At 35.5% G+C, this 22,967-nt stretch overlaps 1 protein-coding gene across 1 annotated transcript in view; it reads right to left on the bottom strand.

Annotated features, from left to right (window-relative positions):
- The window catches only part of LOC143246179 (ras-like GTP-binding protein rhoA), an 88,938-nt gene extending 66,719 nt beyond the window's left edge, over positions 1 to 22,219 (bottom strand). Inside the window, exon 1 of the mRNA XM_076492392.1 lies at positions 21,922 to 22,219. The gene's annotated coding sequence lies outside the window, so the exon portion shown is untranslated. The remainder of the gene's footprint in view (positions 1 to 21,921) is intronic.
- Positions 22,220 to 22,967: the final 748 nt, after the last annotated feature.

Genomic DNA, 22,967 nt, shown 5'->3' with positions numbered 1-22,967 from the left:
TTGAATAAGCCAGCGATTCCTCTCACGCAAAATAAAAAACAGAAGATGGCTAGGGGCCCCGCATGGCCAGGTGGTAAGGGCACTCGACTCGTAATCTGAAGGTCGCGGGTTTGAATACCCTTCATACCAAACATGCTTGCCCTTTCAGCCGTAGGGATATTACAGTGTGGCGATCAATCCAATTGTATTGTAGCCCATCACAGGTGCAAAACACGTGCGAAAATACACAATAAAATTTAAAAATCATAACTGAGTTTACCACTGTTTGGTCTTGGAGCATCTAGTTCCTGAAGGGAAAACAAAGTCTAACAAAACAATAGTAAGGCCACCAGTTCTGTTTAAGTTATTACACTAGTAAAACTTTAGAAAGGTAAAGCTGGATTTTACAGTACCTTACCAAAATTAATCTAAAAAATAACAGCAACAACATTAAACATATTATTTGTGTTACTTGAATTTGTTAAATGAAATAACGCATAAAATTCCTATTAATAGCCGTCCCTAATTTAGCAGTGTAAAACTACAGGAAAGGCACCTAGTCATCACCACCCACCGCAAACTCTTGGGCTACTCTTTTACCAACGAATAGTGGGATTGATCGTCACATTATAACGCCCCCACGGTTGAAAGGGCGAGCATGTTTGGTGTGACGGAGGTTCAAACCCGCGACCATCAGATTCCGAGTCGAACGCCTTAACACACCTGGCCTTGCCGGGCAAACAGCTATTAGTCATATTGCAGGAATAAGGGTAAGTCATACATGAAAGACGTTGCTGAAAGTCATTATTTTTAATTCATCAGTCCCCAAATTAGGTTATTTAGAGAATATTAGCTGCCTAACAGAATAGCAGCCAAGAAAATGATTAATAGATAGAAAGCGTTAATTCACACGCTGAAACTATGTTTCTTATACCGGATTACTATGTAAGTGACCAGGAATGAAAGTTCTAAAGATAACAATATAATCAGATAGGCATACAACGAAATGTAGTTTTAAAAAATAAACTAAAAGATAGATGTAAATCACACCTGCATAACTGCACGTTAGTCACATGCGAGAATGGGTAGAGAAATACATACATATATACACTGCTGGCCAAAATCTTAAGGCTAATGAACTTGAAGAAAAAATATGCATTTAGCTTTGTTAGACTCAACCACTTTTTGAGTAGAGCTTCGAAAGAAGAAAATAAGAAAAGGGAAAATAAGAAAACCTTTTTCAGCATTTAATAGGGAAAATGTAAACGCTATGAAATTAACCTAAATACCAGCTGGTCAACAGTTTAAGACCATACTGAAACGAAGTGTTAATCGGTAAACGCGTAACGAAATTTAGTCATTTGTGTTCAAGCATTAGCGATGTCAACATCTCCCACTGACATCTTCTGTGTTACATTGGGTAAAAACATGGCAAAGGCTAAAAAAGCTGACAAAGTTTCAACGTGGCAGAACTCTCAAGCTGCAAAAGCAAGGTCTCTCTCAACGTGCCATCGCTGGTGAGATTGGGCGTAGTTAAACTGCTGTTGCAAATTTCTCAAAAGATCCTGAAGGATACAAAACGAGAATTTCAAGTGGTCGGCCCAAGAAAATTTTGCCGGCGTTGAGCAGGAGGATTCGAAGGGTTGTCCGACAAGACATCAGCCGATCGTCGAACCAGATTAAGGTCCTTACGGACGCAGAATTCAGCTCAAGATCTATAAGACAGCATCTACGAGAGAAAGGCTTCAAAAACCACGTCTCCTTCCACACCACGAAACAGCTCGGTTAAATTTTGCTGAGAAGCACCAAACATGGGACGTAGAAAAGTTGAAGAAGGTTTTGTTCTCTGATGAGAAAAAATTTAACCTGGATGGGCCAGGATGGCTTACAACCATCTGGCACGATAAGGATATCCAACCGGAGACATTTTCTACACGACACAGTGGAGGAGGTTCCATCATGATCTGGGTTCTTTCTCTTTCCATGGAACAATGGAGCTTCAGGTTATACAGGGGCGTCAAACAGCAGCTGGTTACACTGACATGTTGGACAGAGCATCTTTATTGACTGAAGGCCCTCGTTTGTGTGGAAATGTCTGGATCTTCCAGCAGAACAACGCTGCAATCTACAATGCCCGCAGGACAAAGGACGTTTTTCATGGCGAATAACGTGATTCTTTTGGACCATCCAGCGTGTTCGCCCGAACTGAACCCCATTGAAAATGCTTGGGGGTGGATGGCAAGGGAAGTATGTAGAAATGGACGCCAATTCCAAACAATGCATGGTCTTCGTGAAGCCATCTTCACCACTTGGAATAACATCCAGCCAGCCTTCTGCAAACGCTTACATCGACCATGCCAAAGCGAATGTTTGCAGTTATTCGCAATGACGGCCGTGCAACTTACTACTGAGACCTCTTGTTGGGCATTTTCTACCCTGTTTAGGACTTCTTTTTGGTATGGTCTTAAACGTATGACCAGTTGGTATTTAGGCTAATTTCATAGCGTTCACATTTTCCTATTAAATGCTAAAAACGTTTTTTTTTCCTCTTTTCTTATTTTCATCTTTCGAAACTCTACTCAAATAAGTGGTTGAGTCTAACAACGCAAATGCATATTTTTTTCTTTATTTTCATTGGTCTTAAGATTTTGGTCAGGAGTGTATATATGACTTTCATAAATGCTTTTCTAAACAAAGAAATACTGTGGGATTACTAATTTCAGACAAATTAAAAAAAAACAAAGCCTTTCTGCAATATCTCAGAAATTCGACATTAAATGATACTTCTTATGTTTACTCAGAACTTCAGTTATTAAAAAAACCCATAAAATTGAGGATCTATTATTAAACGAGAATTTCGCATAAAATTGTATTTTCTGTTTCAATTTTCACACTACTCAATGTGTGTTTATAGATTAAATACACATTAAAAATTAATGATTTTCTTATCAGCAAAACAATTAACTTTACATATATATATTTTATTAGTCAAACAAAAGAAACCTTCAACTTGAATATTTTTACACACTACACCATAGCTCCGTATCTGTCACAGCTGGATAGATGAAGATAAGGCAAGCTTCGTGACTAATCGGAGGTAAATGCTCTTAGAGACACTGCGTTTTGCATGAATCGTAACGACCAAAAAGACGAAAAATTACGATTATCGCATTTGTAAAGAAAGGAAATAAAAGAGGGGTTAATTTTCTAGCAAGTAATTTATGTTTCAGAGTACAGAATTTCACACAAAAATGACTGAAACAGTTGTTAAATAATACTTTACTTATAAAGAGTTTTGGGTTATCAATCACACAAAACTTTATTTCATTTGTGAGGCAGTAATTAATTCTTAAATATTTCATACACTTGCATAAGCGGGTCAATAATATAGGCGTTGTCCAGTAACCTCTTTTCCAAATTTCGATCAGCATAGATAAGATTACTAAGTAGAAGACAAAGTACATTGTAGAACATATTATATCAGACCATTAAGATCAGCACAGATCAGATTAATAACTAAAGACAAAGTACATCGTAGAACATGCTACATCATACCATTAAGATCAGCACAGATCAGATTACTAAGTTGATGATGAAGTACATCTTAGAACATATTATATCAGGCCACTATATAAAATCTAAGCATCAAACCAATTCTATTATATGTCTACATAAATCACAAGTTTAAATTCAATTACATCGAAGTTGAGTGGAATGAAAATACATTTTGATAAAACGTTTTTAAAAACTTACTTCCAATAAACTACGCGGTGTAGGTTATTGTTATTCTTCTTTCTGTAGCTTGTAATTAAAAATAAAGGTATTTGATAAGATAAGACTGCACATTTCAGGACGCAGGAGAGGTTTAGTTGATACAAAAACCAAACCTTATAGAGGAAAAAACTTCACGAATTCCAACAATTTAAAAGTTTACGGATTTCACGTATATAGAAAATATTAAATAGTGTTATGTACATTTCCTGATTACTAAAGTTAATACCTTTGAAATGAAAAATGAAAAATTATTTCAGAATAATAAAAACTACCCCATTTTTATAGAAAAAATAAAAACAATATAGCATGACAGGGCCATTTTGTTTGTTTCAGATTCGCGCACACCTACAGAGGAGTTGCTTGTTTTTTTGTTTTTTTTAAATTTCGTGCAAAGTTTGTTTATTTGTTTGTTTTGTTTTTTGGAATTTCACAAAGCTACTCGAGGGCTATCTGTGCAAGCCGTCCCTTCCACAAACAACACTTCCACCTGTTTGTTTGTTTGGTTTGAATTTCGCGCAAAGATACAATAGGGCTATCTGCGCTAGCCGTGCCTAATTTAAGTGTAAGGCTAGAGGAAAGGCAGCTAGTCATCACCATCCACCGCCAACTCTTGGGCTACTCTTTTACCAACGAATAGTGGGATTGACCGTCACTTTATAACGCCCCCACGGCTGAAAGGGCGAGCATGTTTGGCGCGACCGGGATTCGAACCCGCGACCCTCAGATTACGAGTCGAGTGCCTTAACCATCTGGCCATGCTGGGCCTTCTCTTACTGCACAGCTTACCCATTGTGTGTGTTAATTGAAAATTCCGTTAATTTGAAGCTGTTGACGGATCTGTAGTCAGAAATCAGGAAAATAATAAACATACAGTAATGTGTAACACAGATCCACATACAGTAGCCCATCTCGCCAAATAATAAAAAAAATATATAATAAATGGAATACATAAAAAATGTGGATATAAACCAGTAAAATAACCCTCACAATATTCAAACATTCAACTGATTCCAACCACAAAATGCAGAGAAACAAAGACAATGTCCATCACGATGTGAAGCTAATATAACCTTAAAGAAGACGATGTCCATCATAACTTGTTGTACTTATAAATGCCCAAAATGGCATAACGAAGGAGGTTGTAATCCATCACAAGTTGACATCCACACTAACTACTCACAATGTGACATGCAAATAAGACTATACATTCTGATCCATATCAACTATCCATTCATTGAAATTGAATAAAACGAATGTCCATAGCACAGTGAATTAAATTAAACAAATATCCACCACAACCCTGATTCATACTAGTTATCTCTACACAGTGACATTGAATGAACCACCATCCAACAACAGTCTGGTTGTGTTAGCAATACATATATTTATATCAAGGGTCTGTGTTAACTATATATATGTTAATATCAAGGGTCTGTGTTCACTACATATATATGTTGATATCAATGGTCTGTGTTAACAATATATTTTATGTTGATAGCAAGGGTCTGTGTTAACTATATATATTATGTTGATATCAAGGGTCTGTGTTAACTATATATATGTTGATATCAAGGGTCTGTGTTAACAATATGAATGTTGATATCAAGGGTCTGTGTTAACTATATATATTATGTTGATATCAAGGGTCTGTGTTAAGTATATATATGTTGATATCAAGTAAAATACAAAGATGAGACATTGAACAGGACACATATATCTGTCGTAAATGTTATAAACACAGACTCCACACAAAGTAACAACAGAATCACGAACATCACACACAAGGTGTTTGATAGACAATAACTTAGTACAAGATGAAAGACCGCTTTGAGCTGATCGATACAATTATTAGTATCTAAGTTCCGATTCTGCCGCCCACTTTATTTTTTATTTTGTGCACATAGCTGTGAAGTTATGTAATATAAAGATTAAGTACTATATATTAAAACGATTTTGGAGTCTCACTACGCCGTTACAATCCATGTCGCGACTTCCAACCAGACTCTATCTCACAACTGTGTATCTTTCTTGACAATAGACGTGGAGTGTAGTTTTCATTGCAAAAGAATTCGTTGGAAGGCTGTCATACGTAAAGCACGCAATTTATTTTGCATGTTTCAATAATCTATGTAGAGTAAGAGGGCCGCGGTTTCCTAGCTCCTATTTCAACAGTCTGACCACACAAAAATCCATAGCCCTTGCGACTGACAACTTGACCAGTATGTTTCAGTATGAAATAGCATGAACATCAATTTTATTCTGTAGATATTTTGAGTATGCCTCGATTGAATATATATGTTACTCATGTAGAAATATATGTTGATTACGTTCTGTGTTGTTGCCTGTTGTCTTTGCGTTTGTTGATTCTTGTCTGTTATATGACGCCGTATTTTGCTTTCCATAATTTTATGGATGATTTTGTGCCCAGAGTTTATCGATATATCGTTGTTTTCCCTCTTGAAAATTGTAAATCTCCAATCTCCAGTTCATATTTTTATGAACTGAAAGTATGAACAGTTTGCGTTAGAAAGGGCTGTATGTTTAAAATCGCTTTAATATAAACATACTTCACCCACAATATTACTTGATAATTAAAATAATCTGTCTATAACTTTAAATTATATAACATTCGAAACTTAGATGTATTTCTAGGCTTTAGCTTTTGAAGCCCACTAATAACTGCCATTAATTGACACCTTAAGATGATGGCTCTCTGTGTGCATCTTCAATTGTTTTGGCCAAATTGTACTTTATGTTTTGAGTGATAATGACCTAACTTACGTAGCCATTTTGAAACTACGTTTGTGGTACGAATTGAAACTAGAGACGTGTCATTTGTTAACTTTCCTATCTTGACCTTTGTTTCAAATTTACTTTTTTTACCAGCCTTTGTAAATTCAAGATCATGTCAGAAGTGGAAGGCTAGTTAAGTGGTAGTTAAGCAGTTCATGTCAACAGATGCTGTTCAGTGTTATAAATAAATCATTAGTGTTGGTAAAGCAAAGTAAGTAAATATTTGTTTTTATTGTTGTGATATTTGGTCTCGCATTATTCAATAAAGTCCAAAACTTTTACATGAATCAGCCACAACCAGAACTCCCATTTTTCGGTTTAGTCACCTACATTGCTTGTCATTTAAATCATGCATAACATTTGGGTTCGCACGCGAGTTTCAGGTTCTCATATTTCCCTGCTTGTAATCACGTAACCGTATAGCATCTGACCTCGGTTGAGATACTCCATTTTTCTGTTGTGTTATACAAACAAACTCATAGTTGTATATTGAGGTTTTTTGGATACTCGACGTTCTTCATTTGCATTATTTTGTTTGTCCACTTAACCTCAACATTCTCATTCGTTTTATATTCTCAATGCTATCATACAGTTATTTAGTGTGCAGACATTTCACAACCCCGTTATTTTGTGCAGGTAGTCACGTGACAGTGGGAAAAAGTTGGAAAAGAAAATACTGGATAGGTATTTAGGTTAATTTATAATTTCACTTAACCAGGGGCAGTCAGAAACTACTGTTTCTTTTCACCCCACACGCGACGAGAGAAAATGTCTCAACGGAGTACGAGATTGGTAAACTGGACTTAAGTGGCAAGATATTTATTAATCTTTGGGAAAAGTGGGGTAGGTAAGAAGGCACCTTAAGTTTGATTGTGGTTTTCATCAGTTAAGAAGAATGCCGTGAAAAGGGGGTAAAACCCTTTAAAATGTGTCCTATTTTATTACATTTGCTGTTCCCCGCTGGAATAGGGGTAGATCTACGGATTTACAACACTAAAATAGAGGGTTCGATTCCCCTCGGTGGACACAGCAGATAACGCGGTGTGGCTCTGCTATAAGGAAACACACATTATTTCTAGTTAAAAGAAAAAAATTGAACATACACCTGCTTTAGATACTGAAAAATGCGCTTTTTGTGATTGGCAGCCGTTTTGTCGATAACTTTGGATAAAAGAAACCCACAAGCTGCTATAAAATTAATAAAAAGTGTAATTTAAAACAGTTGATGCAGAAAAGGATTCATGCAGGGACAAAGAATGTCATGCGCCATGTACAAGTTGCGCATCATCTGTAATTATAGCAAGAGTAGGCCTACTAGTGCAGGACAGTGACGTACATTGCGGCCAAAGCCTATGGTGAAAATACATATTACTGATGTAGGGACGTTTTACTTTTACCACCTATCGTAAAGAACCACACTGTATGAAAAGAATCAGTAAGTTCGAGCTTTTTTGTTTTATATTAAGCTGTCCATATTTCTTCATTGTTTTAACCCAATAAGACGAAATTCCCTTGATATGATGCATAAACATTGGTGGATGAGTGAAAGCGAATGATGCATGCGCGATTTCGTTTATTTTTTGAACAATTGTGAAAATGTAGGCACATATTTTTTAAGGTTACAAAGTAGATATGACCGTCTTATATCGCATTCTTCTACAGTGTCCGAGGTCTGATTTAGTATTCCATTTCAAGGGAGTTTTCACATCACTTGAAATCGGGTTTCGATACCCGTGGTGTAAATTGTACACATTGCCAATTGTGTAGCTTTGGGCTAAATTACAAACAAACCCGAAATTATTAATTTTGTTTCTTATGAAAAGTTCAAATTTGACATTAAATGCGCTTTTTAAATGATTGTTATAGTTTAAAAATGTATTTATATATCGATTTGTACACATACGTATAAACATTTAGAAAACAAACAACTACTTTATTCTCGAACAGAAACAACAATGTAAGTTTTTATTCTAGGATCGAGCATTGTCGTTTCAGTTAGAGAATAAATTAGTTGTTTTTAAGCATAGTCCTCAATACTCAAAACAGTTCACATTCAAACAATAGAGAAGTAACGAGGATAATCAGTCCTAACATCTTACAGCTGTATCATATGTACGCGCTCTATAACTACACAGTAATACGTTTAGTAGCCATTTATCTAAGATGTTAAGTCAATCTAAAGTTTCACTGTTGGATCTCTTTATTGGGCTTTCGTTACTTGTTAGATGTTGTCATAAAGGAGTAGTACATGTAACAAACAACTAATTTTATACTTATTAAAATAAGGTTATATTTTATTGCCCCTTTCACGTTAGTTTCTTTAACTTTAGCGGTTAATATATCTACATTTATGTATATACATTCGTTGTGCAAGCCGAACCTCGCGAAGTATTATTGGGATTACGGCCGAAAATATCGACCGCAGCAAGGGTAATTAACTGATGAACAAATGTATTCTAATATTTATAAGTTTTTGTTTTGAGAGTGACATATCAAATTAGCTTCATTACATACTAGAATCGTTTTTAGTTTTGGCCCCTCTCTGTAGCTTGCTTCGATCAGGTGTTACTGATTTAAAAAAAACGAAAATAAATTCCGTTGTTGGTGTGCAATACTACTGATACGATAACCATCTTTTTGAGTATTCCTGGAAATATGTGTTAAACTATACTGCTAGTACTAACAACACAGTTTTTTTCTAACACGCGCCCTAGCCCTATGTAACAATTATTAATCATATTTTGTTTGAGAGATTTAAAAAAATTTGAGTATCCGTGTGTCAAAATACTTGTAAAATATAACCAAAAGAATGTGTTCTTGACTTAGAACTTGACGGTTTTCACCAAGAAAAGTGTGACTACGGAAAGAATTATGGTTTGATGTTTGTGTTTTTTTAATTTCACATAAAGCTACTCGAGGGCTATCTGTGCTAGCCGTCCCTAATTTAGCAGTGTAAGACGAGAGCGAAGGTAGCTAGTCATCACCACCAACCGCCAACTCTTGGACTACTCTTTTACCAACGAATAGTGGGATTGACCGAACATTATAACGCCCCCACGGCTGAAAGGGCGAGTATGTTTGGTACGACCGGGATTCTAACCCGCGACCCTCAGATTACGAGTCGAACGCCTTAACCCACCTGGCCATGCCGGGCCGAATTATGGTTTGATTTATCAATAATTGTAGTTTATTCTTTGTCCTTTGATCTGGCAAACCTAAATATTTCCATTAGTTTGTGTTTTCTTATAGCAAAGTCACATGGGACTATCTGCTGTGCCAACCGAAGGAAATCGAACCCCTTATTTTAGCGTTGTAAATCCGAAGAATTACTGCTATACACCGGGGAACTTCCAATTAGCATTAGTAACCGAGATAAGTCGTGGTTGTATGTTGTGAAGTCACAATACAACAACAGTACTACTAAAACAACACGTCAACTAAATACTAATCCCGAATTATACATTTCGTCAGCCGTACCTTAAGTGATATTTTATGTAAAAACATTTGTTGTCTTACTTCACTTCATTTTTTCAACGGCACATTATTTACATAGTGCAACAAAATGTTAAAACATAACCACAAGCGACGAGTGAGTCTTTTGTTTGGGTAGGCTCTCTTGTTGTCTGTTAGGGGTTGCACAATGGGAAAAATCAGTTCTTGCTCCTATATAAATAAACTACCACCAGGAACTCACATAAACCTCTTTAGATGTCTGTCTCTTTCTACGTATACCGCATAGTATTTTTTTGGCTGGTGAGTGTCATGCCTCGCTAGGAACAGTTTATTTGAAGAGGATAAACCTCTTCCCAAGCCTTTACATGCACTGTCTCTGTTTCAGGTGTAAGTGCAAACAGGGTAAAAATTCTAATGGACAAAAAAAAAGGTAGGCATGCCGTTGTAATTGTGATTTAAAAATTACATGTGAAAATCTATGAGAACGAACTTAATTTCACAACAAACTAATAAAAAAATAAGACTAGAGGGAAGACAACTAGTTATCACCACCAACCGCTAACTCTTGCGCTACTCTTTTATCAACGAATAATTGAATTGATCGTCACATTATAATGATCCCACGGCTGAGAAAACGAGCATGTTTTGTGTGACGGGAATTCGAGCCCACGCCCCTTAGATTGTGAGTCGACCGCTCTAACTACCTGACAATGCTGGGGCGTCTCAATTTATAACAAGAATAGCTGAAAGCGCGAGGAGTGAATTACAAATCCTAAACGATGTGGAATGTTTTCTGAAAAACTGCAGTATCTGGAATAATTATATTTATACGTGACAGATGAAAGTATTATCTTTTTTTCATGAAACGTTTTCCGTTAAAAAATTCTATTTGACGAAACGGGAGTTATTAAAGTTATTTCCCAGGATCATATCTAAATTCTACCATTCTCTGATCAAACGTTCAATATTTGCTATTATCACGTAACTTAGCTAGAACGGTGTTACAATGAAATGGACCTGCACATTATAAAACTATATACCACAGTTACCAAACTTTGTTATTCAAGCTAACAACGCTTTCACGAATTGTGGATGCGAGGAACGGGTCTAATTTGAGGTTATTTTTAAAACATAAAGTTTCTTACATTATAAACATGAAATATGCATACATTCGTAATGATACCTGATTAATACAAATGTTACGTAAATAAAAGTCATGTTTGTTTATTTGTTTTGAATTTCGGGCAAAGATACACAAAGGCTATCTGCGCTAGTTGACACTAATTTAACAATGTAAGACTAGAGGGTAGGCAGCTACTCATCACCAACCACCGCCAACTCTTGGGCTACTCTTTTATTAACGAATAATGGGATTGGCTGTACATTATAACGATCCCACGGCTGAAAGGGCGAACATATTTGGTCTGACGGGGATGCGAACCCGCGATCCTCAGATTGTGAGTCGAGTGCCCTAACCACCTGACCATGCCAGGCCTAATATAAAAGTCATGGCTCGTAATTTCCAACAATAGGATGTGGCCGTCTGTAAAAGTAATTTCTGTAAGGAGAGTTATAAATAATTAGATAAAATCTAAATGTGAACGCAAGAGGCTGATTTTAGATGCAAGGTTGATTTTCTGATATTGTTTGACATACAGTTGTAATGTCCTTTTCCCGATAGCGTTTGATCAATAGGTACACTGTATTTCCCAATACTGTTTACTTTCCCGCTGTACTGAGGATTTTCAAATGTTGTTCAGTTTTAACCTGCTTCCTGAATTTTCCAATGTTGTTCGATTTCCAGATGTACAGAGATTTTCACACACTGTTTGATTTGTTGTTGCATGGTGTATTTCTAGATGTACAGGGATTTTCACATACTGTTTGATTTGCTGTTGCATGGTGTATTTCCAAGTATACAGGAATTTTCACATGCTGTTTGATTGGTTGTTGCAGGGTGTATTTCCAAGTATACAGGAATTTTTACATGCTGTTTGATTGGTTGTTGCAGGGTGTATTTCCAGATGTACAGGGATTTTCACATACTGTTTGATTTGTTGTTAGATGGTGTATTTCCAGATGTACAGGGATTTTCACATACTGTTTGATTTGTTGTTAGATGGTGTATTTCCAGATGTACAGGGATTTTCACATACTGTTTGATTTGTTGTTGTGTGGTGTATTTCCAGATCTTAAAAAGATGTAAACTATTACAAGAATGTGAAAAGTCAAAATTTGAGTGTTGGTTTGTACAGTATAGTACTACTCATTAGCAATGAAATTTTCAGTATTCCAATAGTCTTAAGTTCTCAGAAGCCACTTAAACTGTAACTTTATACTCCAACTGTCAATAAGACATACAAGCTTCAAACACACATTATGAACCAAAACGATAGTGCTAGTAGTTGATATTCTTGTCCAAAGACTAAAATTCATCACTTCACGAATTATTGTGATATATATACACATAAATTAATCGCTACAATAACTACAAGATTATAAAATTTTTTGGGCAAGCAACAGGATGAATTTTGAAAAAATTATGTGAGAGACAAGAAAACAATGTGCTAAGATTATTTAACAACTCAACACTTTTAAACGCGTTCGGACTAACTTTGAAAAAGCTATCACACTGTATTATTGACCTCATATCTTATATATCAGGTACTAGTAGGACCTAATAAAGAAAATGTTTCTACTTTAAAGAAATATTCCCACTTTGACACATTCCCTGTCTTTGATATATTCTCTGCTATTAGAATGCGGACTACTTTACCAAAACCTTCTAGTGATTGTATGGAATATAAAGTCTAAATATTGTATAAATAATTCATATTTACCAAAATTCTTTTTTGTTTGACCAGTATCGAAACAAGCCAAACTCTACTCTGCTGATGTGGCTTACAATCAAACATCAATACTAAATGTTCTATCTAAAGAACAGCTAGCAGAATGAAATATCTTGATAATGTCTATAAGTTTACGTTTATTCCAAAGAACAAACTGAATTTTCTTCAGACATATAGAACATACAAACAAAACTAAAGTACAAACCGTAAACTTCGATTGGTAAAACGTATCTTGCTGGAGTGCCTGACTAGTATTAACTTGGTAAAGAAATACGTAGCTAGTATCCACATGTTAGAAATAATACCTAACTAGTATTCACATGGTAGAAGGAGTACCTGACTAGTATCCACATGTTAGAAGGAATGCCTAATCAGTAATAGTATCTAAATAATAAGAGGAGTACGTAACGGATATCCTCATTTTAGTAGAGATTAGTCAATTTTCAGGTTTAATTGCTATTAGTAAGTTGTGCATGACGAGTATAATAACCTATACTATTTGGCATTGAGCTACCACATCGTTTCACTAACAAACAAAAACATATTTACTCAAACATCACATAAAAATAGCTTTATCCAATATTAACTCAGTAACATTTAAATCATTCAGTAAACCACAATAAGCATTACCAATTCAGTCTGCCAAAATGTACGTCAAACAACAGGCCAAAAGCAAATAGTATTGAACACAGAGGGCAAACAAATGTCCTCCTGGCATGGTCTGGTGGTTAGAGAATTCCACTCAAAATCTGAGGGTATCGGGCTCGAATACTGTTGCTGATTATGCTTGCCTTTTCAGTCGTGGGGGCGTTATAATATGTTAGTTAATCCCACTATTCGTAGTATGAGAGTAGCCCAAAATATGGCGGTGGTCGATGTTGACTAACTCTCTTCTCTCCAGCATATAAAAATCAAGATTAGGGACGACTAGAACAGGTATCACTCGAGTAGCTTCTGTCAAACTTCGATAAGCAAACACAGTAATGTGTCAAATTGTAAACAGCAATATTGACAACTCTGAACTGAAACACTCAGTCGAAATATTGTAATGTGTTTTACAAACGAAAAAACGAAGTCACGAGAGTGTGCTTACTACAGAACTCCACCAGCATAGCCAGGTGGTTAAGACACTCGACTCGTGATCTGAGAGTCGCGGGTTCGAATCCCCTTCGCACTAAACATGCTCGCCCATTCAACCGTAGGGGGGGGGGTTATAATGTAACGGTCATTCCACTATTCGTTGGTAAAAGAATAGCCCAAGAGTTGGCGGTGGGTGGTGATGACCAGCTGCCTTCCCTCTAATCTTACACTGCTGAATTAGGGACGGCTAGCGCAGATAGTCCTCGTAGTGTTGCTCGAAATTTAAAACAAAACAAACAAAAAGAAAATACTACAGACATAAAGTAATTTCTGTTATATCAAAATTTCCGTATTTATTTTTTCTTTCCTTGCTTATCGCAGGTTTTCGCTTTTGCTGAACATAAACACGATAGAAACGAGTAGAGTCTAATAAATTTCATCACAAATAATGAAATACAAAACGTATAAAACAATTTGCTGTATTTGTAACTTTTTGAGTTTAAACTACACACACGTAAACCATGTGGTATATAAACAGTTGCCTTTTGTCACGTGATATTAGATTAGTTTTATGTTAAACCACGTGCTCCAAACTTTGTCAAAAGTGTGGGAACAAGTGTAGAGAAGACTAATTTAGGTAGCGAGTAGGGTAAGCAACATTAGCGCTAAACATATTCAAAGTGAAGTGACAGATGTTCTTTGTGACCCCATGGGCAGTATTCTACGGGTTGAAAGGCCGAGGTTTCGAGTTCCTTGAAGTTGTTAATATTCATAATAGAAGTACATAGATAGCTTCAGTGATTTTATTTCAAACAAAACGATTGGGAGTTTTAATATTGTGTAATATAAAATTTTGATTTTCAATTACTTGCGAATTTGTATGAAATTATTAGACTAATTTATACAAACTGAAAAGGTAAATAATGAAACATTTGTACATCCATTATTTTGCCATGTACTTAGACAATCAAACACTAACACACTCAAAACTGCTGTCTTAACGCCAATGGTCCCCCTCTAGTTATTAAAGACGTAATTAAATAATTTTGAAGAAATTTCTTTCAAATCAAAAAAGGTTAATTGAAAAATATAGAAAAGTGCTAATTAGCACACTTGAAGATATTAATCTTAGCCAATGTTATGAAGGTTTCTTTCAGTCACTGTAAAGGTTCATCCAAACAGGCTGCAGTTGTACCAAATTTTCTGTTGTAATTCCATTTTAACTATCTGTCGTTATGAACAAAAGCTGTGTTAAATTGGATATTTTTCCTTTCAACAATGCGACATTAAATAACATGAAACATCCAACAATGGCTGACGATTAGGTAATAATTAATTTGTTTGTCGTAGCTTGGCTGTATGAACATCAAACTCTGTGCACCAGGTTTTACTGCTGAGTTTTCGTCAAGGTAATATACATAAACACATGTACACGTAATAAACGACGAAGATCTAATTCCTTCAGGGTTGTCCAACGATTGCCACAATAATCTTGTTTAGACTTAGAATTAATACAACGCTTGTCATGTTGCAGTCGACCTCATCTTCACAACCTCGTTTACAGACAGTTTTACTGAATCAATAAAGCAGTAGACAGTCAAATGCCTCACGAATAATTACCGAAGAAAATTACTACACAATTAGTTCGATGCGAAAGCGTATAATAGAGAGACTGGAGGAACATTGATGATTCCGTTTAAAGTTGACCGCAATTTCCTTAAAGAAGCCCTCGTTGGAGACAATATTTTATCTTTATAAATATATATGGAATATAAACCACAGGTATAGACCATAATTTCTGGTGGGTTTTTTTGTTTTTGTTTTATTAGGAATCTTGTGAATACGATAAGTATTTTAATACAGAAACTTTCAAAAGACCAGGTAAATCATGGACATAAACCCCAATTATCTATTCTCTTTCTTATTAAGAATTAGGTGAAAATGACATTTTAATCAGAAACTTTCAAAAGACCAGATAAACCACGGACATAAACCCGAATTATCTTTTTACTTTCTTATTAGGAATTCGGTGAAATTGACATTTTAATCAGAAACGTTCAAAAGACCAGATAAACCACTGACATAAACCCCAATTATCTTTATACTCTCTTATTATGAATTCCTTGAAAATGACACTTTAACACAGAAACGTTCAAAAGACCAGATAAACCACGGACATAAACCCCAATTATGTTTTTTCTTTCTTATTAGGAATTCAGTGAAAATGACATTTTAATACAAACCCTTTTAGAAGACCAGATAAACCACGGACATAAACCCCAATTATGTTTTTTCTTTCTTATTAGGAATTCGGTGAAAATAATATTTTAATACAGAAACTTCTAAATGACCAGACAAACCATGGACATAAACACCAATTCTGTTTCTTAAATTAGGAATTTTGTAAATATAATAAACATTTAATACAGAAACTTTCGGATAACTACACATTCTACTTGTCTTGAACGAAAATAATCTTAATTTATACACACTCACATACACACAAACATGTATTTACCAATTATTTTAAATACCATTAATTATCAAAACAAATGTCTAACATACAATCAACTGGAATAAAATATGACCAAAGTAAAGTTAATAGGCCTTGTTGCAATTTTAATACGATCTACGCTGTTTCGGTTAAAATAAACCGTGTTACGTGTAGATCTCTGTTTCAGGGCTGGTTGAATATCGACAATCTGATTCATAAATAAGCTATTATGTAGGTTCATAGTTCGGTTTATAACTGAGTAATTCAGATTTTGAGGGTGAGTGAACGACGTAAATAATACATTAATAATAATGAGTTTAACATATGCACTGTTTTTCCTTCAGGTATAGTAATGATGGAACATTTTACCATTAACGGCTTCATCGCATTATCTCGTAAAATCAGGGAAAAACAATCAAAAACTTTTCATCATAAGTGATTTTTTTTATACCTCAAGTTTCCGTATTGCTGTTTTTATCCTATTTTTCAACAACTGAGTTTTTTTCCCCTCACGTCCGTGTTGGTGTTGTTTTGTTTTCTTTCTTATTAATATTCTAAACACCAGAATTTCTTACTTGATTTCAAACATTTATTCATCTTTTTAATCGCATACACATTCCAAAAGCCACGGGTTTACAAAGCCCATTCTGATTCACATGATAATTCACCAAGATATCCTCACCGCTGAAGTCACGTTTAACCTTCAAAACATTGTTTGTTTGTTTCGAATTTCGCGCAAAGCTACTCGAGGGCTATCTGCGATAGTCGTCCATAATGTAGCAGTGTAAGACTAGAGGGAAAAAAGCTAGTCATCACCACAAACCGCCAACTCTTGGGCTACTCTTTGACCAACAAATAGTGAGATTGACCATCACATTATAACGTGCCCACGGCTGAAAGGGCGAACATGTTTGGTGCGACGGGGATTTGATCCCGCGGCCCTCAAATGAGAGGACGAACGCCTTAACCCACCTGGCCATGCCGGGCCGTCTTTAAAACAAAACATATGAGACTCGAAAAGTTGTTAAATTGAGCAGACAATGTTTTAATAAGACGTCATAAGAAAGAGGATCGGAGAGCAAGGTAAAATAATATTACATTATAGATACTTCTTTCCAACAACTTACTGACTCTAACTTGATAACTAAAATACATAGAGAAGATGAATGAGATAAGAATGATAAAAAAAAACAAGAGAATTATGAAAGAAATTTAAACATATTTTTGTTTCACTAGTTAAAAAGTTAAAATATAATAAGTTTTATTTTGGTTTATCAGATCACAAGCAAGTTAGTATAAATAAACTACGCACCAAAGTGAATGTCAATTTATAATACAATTCACTGGATTCGTTAATGTTTTAAGATTATCAGCATTAATAAATTATATTTTTTAATTAAAATTGAAATAAGTTAACTATTAATTACATACTTAGATATTCCTTCACGTGCTTCTGTTATCTTCCTCACATTATTTTATAATAAATACCAAAAACAAGAAAAATGAAATAAAGTAAGAGAAAATATTAATATATAGAATAGAGAACTGGTTTCGGTTTGTTCTGAATTTCGCGCAAAGCTACACGAGGGCTATCTGAGCTAGCCGTCCCTAATTTAGTAGTGTAAGACTAGAGGGAAGGCAGCTACTCATCACCACCCACCGCCAACTCTTGGGCTACTCTTCTACCAATGCACAGTGGGATTGACAGTGACTTTATAACGCCTCACGGCTGAAATGGCGAGCATGTTTGGAGTTATGGGGATTTGAATCCGCCACCCTCGGATTACGAGTCGAGTGCCTTAAACACCTGGCTATGCCAGGCTGCGGAGGATCTGAATAGTGTTACTAGGAAGAGCAGTCAGCGTGTTCTCCTGAAACTTCCCTTCACAAAGATCACAAGATCATTCAAAAATATTATTCACATCTAATCAAGCATTTAAAAAAAAAACACCGAACGAAATATATATATATATGTATAGATAGATAGATACATAGACAGACAGAGAGAGACAGAGGTTTTGTACCTGAAATTTAAAACCTTTCTAGATTAACTATACAATCAAGGTCATCTACGGTATTCGATCACAATGTATTTCATCTTACGTCTATTTCAACTCTTCAAGTCATGTACAAACTCCGCTAGGCTAGAAAACCGTGAAGATTGGTTTGGTTTGTTCTGAATTTCGCACAAAGCTACTCGAGGGCTATCTGTGCTAGCCGTCCCTAATTTAGTAGTGTAAGACTAGAGGGAAGGCAGCTAATCATCACCACCCACCGCCAACTCTTGGGCTACTCTCATACTAAGGAATAGTGGAATTGACCGTCGCATTATAACGCTCCAACGGCTGAGAGGTCGAAAACTTTGCAGAAAGGTCATTTTGTCCTTTTATATAGTTGGATGCCAGTGTTAGAATATTTTAAAGCGCTAACCCTTTTTTATTTTGCATCCTCACTGTCGTTATAACCCAATAAATTTATAGTTTAATTATGTATTCAAATAATAACAGTTTAGTATCCTAGAGAAAAAATTAAAGTTATTTGTACAAATATGAAGATGTACAAGCATTAATTATCTGTATAATTTAGATTTCATTGATATTTTCAGTAATTATTAATAGAATGAATATAGCTTAGAAGGAATAAAATAATTTAACTACAAAATTACATTCTGAGAGTTATCTTTGTGTCGTTATGAAATAAATATTCTTTAGAAATCAGAGAAAGAAAAGAGAAAGAAAAAAGGGGAATTATTTTGAACTCTTTTGGTACTTTATGGAAACATGAAACAGACGCGGCCCGGCATGGCTAGGTGGGTTAAGACGTTCGACTCCCCATCGCACTAAACGTGCTCGCCCTTTCAGCCGTTGGAGCGTTATAATGTGACGGTCAATCCCACTATTCGTTAGTTAAAGAGTAGCCCAAGAGTTGGCGGTGGGTGGTGATGACTAGCTGCTTTCCCTCTAGCCTTATACTACTAAGCTAGGGACAGATAGCCCTCGTGTAGCTTTGCGCGAAATTCAAAGATAAAACAAGTAAAAACAGACGCTAAACGGGATTTATACATTTGCTTGAAGCAAAATGAAATTGAAAAGAGTTAGTTTTAAAAAAGAAACTTTCTTTTGTACAAAATTATGGTAATAACTCAGTCGTGTATTCTGAGAGAACGACAAAAGCGTTTAAGTACAGTTGCGTTTACTCTCCAGCGTAGCTAACATAACTTTTCTGTAGGAACGTAGATATGACAAAGAACGTTGTAGGTATTGTATAACCTACTTTTTAGGTACACACGTTTAGAAGCTCAGGTATAGTGTGACTTATCATGTATGTGAAATAACTTATTTTGGAGTTTCTCAAATACACCACACTTCACTGTGTAGGTACTGAGCCATATCCTATCTTATTATACAGGCACTCAGATAGTATGTGGGAACTCAAGTGTAGCATTACGTATACGAACGGGTACTCAGATACAAAACCGTTTATCCTGTAGCTACTCAGATGTGGTAACATTGTTTATACAGTAAGTTCTCTGGCATACATTGTTTATGTTGTGATTACTCAGTTGAGCATATCATAACTTGTCTGGTACACAACTGGACAGAAACTTATGTTGGAAATGAACATCTTTTTTATACGTAATATAAAAATATTATAACCATTCTTACGAAACAAAATACTCCTTTAAGACATGTATTTGTATTCAAATTAAAATATAACGAATACTCTAAAAAACATTCTCTATTTATAAGGCCCGCATAAAACAATGTAAACATATGACATTTCAGAAATTTCTTTTGAAACGCCAGTATTGCATTTCGAAGAAGAAAAAAAAGAACATTCACCTTACTTTCCATTACAACAATTATTATTTAAAGATCAAAATCCATTATTTGAATATTTAGATTGTTACGCGTTATTTTACTGAGCTTGCCTGCGCAGTCAGGCCCGGCATGGCCAGGTGGTTAAGGCAATCGATTCGTAACGCGAGGGTCGCGGGTTCGATTCTCTCTTACATCAAACATGTTCAGCTGTGAGGGTTTCATAATTTGACGGTTAATCCCAATATTAGTTGGTAAAAGTAGTCCAAGAGTTGGCGGTGGGTGGTGATGACTAGCTGTGTTCACTCTAGTCTAATACTGCTAAATTAGGGACGGCTAACGCAGATAGCCCTCGTGTAGCTTTGCGCGAAATTCAAACCAGACTTAACCGATTAGAACCTGAAACAGAGAAATAGCACTTCCGAAAATACTTACTGGTTGCAGATGAACTAGAATAAAATCTTCACCCTTGTTTTATTAGTTTTGTATGGCTATTCATACTCAGTAAAATTTTACTACACTCCAGTAAACTTTTTCTTCTCCGCAAAATGTTTATATGATTAATGTTTCCGTTACTGAATTGCCACCTGAACGAACATTAAATACGTGTTTGTCTTTAACAGACACAGATAAAAAATATATATACTGTAACACGCATGAAATATATGATATATTTAGCAAACAATTGCTTATGAGCACTTTGAATAAAAATGAAGTTACGAATATATCTGAGTAAATGCATCGTAAAGAGAAGTACTATGAAATGATACGTTATTTGAATCATTCCTATTTATACATAGTCTAAAGTTAAATAATGTTCACTATTTTTTTCCCATGTTAAATATACATAAAAAATACGAACTTAATGGGTGATCTATCAAAGTTTGGAGAGAACAAGAACACAGTTTATAGATACATTAAAAATACGAACTTAATGGGTGATCTATCAAAGTTTGGAGAGAACAAGAACACAGTTTATAGATACATTAAAAATACGAACTTAACGGGTGATCTATCAAAGTTTGGAGAGAACAAGAACACAGTTTATAGATACATTAAAAACACTCACTCAATGGGTAATCTATCAAAGTTTGGAGGGAACAAGAACACAGTTCACAGTACTTCTATAACTTGAAAAAAGCAATTCGTTTCCAAGTGCAAAAGATGTCACGTGTGATGTTTTCTGGTTGTTGTTTTCCACGTTTTCATAGTTAATTTATGTCGTTCTTAATAATTTTTGTTCGAATTTCCAACTCTTGAGCTAAATGTGGCCAAAACATGTAGTAAGCAGCTTATTGAACAAATTATTAAACTAAAACATCGTAATTCTGGTATATATGAATGTTTCAGACGAGCGTCTATTAAATAGCTGACAAAATACATTTACTCAAGATCATTTTAGAAAACGTAGACTCATTATCGGATCAGTAGGTGTGATGATTACGAATCGATTAAATCACTGTATTACAGAAGTACTATTTTACAATACTGAAGCTATTAACTGAAATCAACTTACTAAACTATCCTGAGTTTCTTGGCTGAAAAAAACAACAACATATAGGAACAAGTAATAAAACATCTCATGAATCTAACATTCACACCTCCAATAAAAATACATCAGACCAGGATAAGATTTACTAAGCTGCCAAGCATCTATGTTGTGGAACAATTAAATACTTACTTCACATTAAGATAGCCAAAATCCTAGAGTCTTTTTTTTTTTCCCACCTCTCCCGTTTATGGCTTAGAAGAGTCAAAACAGCTAAACCCTGGCAAATTCAGACGCTACAGTTCTATCACATCTGAGATTTGTAGACTACAACCCAAGTTACGATTTATAGAAAACAAAATACTTAGTAAGAGATATTTTTTTTAATTACAGCTCTGCATACATAAGGCACAGAAAGAACACCGACAAAATATTTACTTATGAACTGGAAAAGTTTTTGAACCAAAACAGAACGTACCCTCCACGCCGACTGAGGCGGGAACTGTGTAGGGTAGGGGCAACGAGTTCGAGCTGTACGAACGAAGGAGAGGTCCATTATTAAACGGGTGTATACAAAACCTTCTGAGGATGATAGCTATAATCGATTCCTGGGTCTTCTACTCGTGGGAAACAATAATAACGTTTATTTGGAAAGAGAACATCAATCACGTATTAGTTTAAGAATGTTGTCAGTATCACTTGTGTATATTTACCTTTTAGGTTTATGTCTATTTACCTCTTAGGTTTATGATGTGTTTCATATTTTGATTGGAATCAAATCATGCAGTCCTCCATGGATCGCAGGACTTCTAAATACGTAATATTTTGGGTTCGACACCTTTGGCGGACCCTGCGTAGATAATCCAATGTACATCTTCGTTTGTTTGTGTAAGGTAAAGGAAAAAAAGCTACACAATGAGCTATTTGTGTTCTGCAAAGCACGGGCATCGAAACCGGATTTCTAGCGTTGTAAGTCCCCAGATGTGCTGAGACAAAAACTGATGATGTGAGCATATTTGGTGTAACGGGGATTCGAACCCACGACCCTCAGATTGCTAGTCGAGCATTCTAACCACCTGGCCATGCCAAACCTACATTCCGGAAAAAGTCTAGACGAGGGCTGTCTGCGTTAGCCGTCCATAATTTTGCAATGTAAAACTAGAGGAAGGCAGCTAGTCATTACTACCCACCGCCAACTCTTGGGCTACTCTTTCATCAACGAATAGTGGAATTGACCG

This window comes from Tachypleus tridentatus, chromosome 3 (assembly GCF_004210375.1).
Source record: "Tachypleus tridentatus isolate NWPU-2018 chromosome 3, ASM421037v1, whole genome shotgun sequence".
In the NCBI taxonomy this organism is placed as follows: Eukaryota; Metazoa; Arthropoda; class Merostomata; order Xiphosura; family Limulidae; genus Tachypleus; species Tachypleus tridentatus.
The sequence above is the reverse complement of the archived record's forward strand: the minus strand, read 5'-3'. Positions and strand labels throughout refer to the sequence as shown.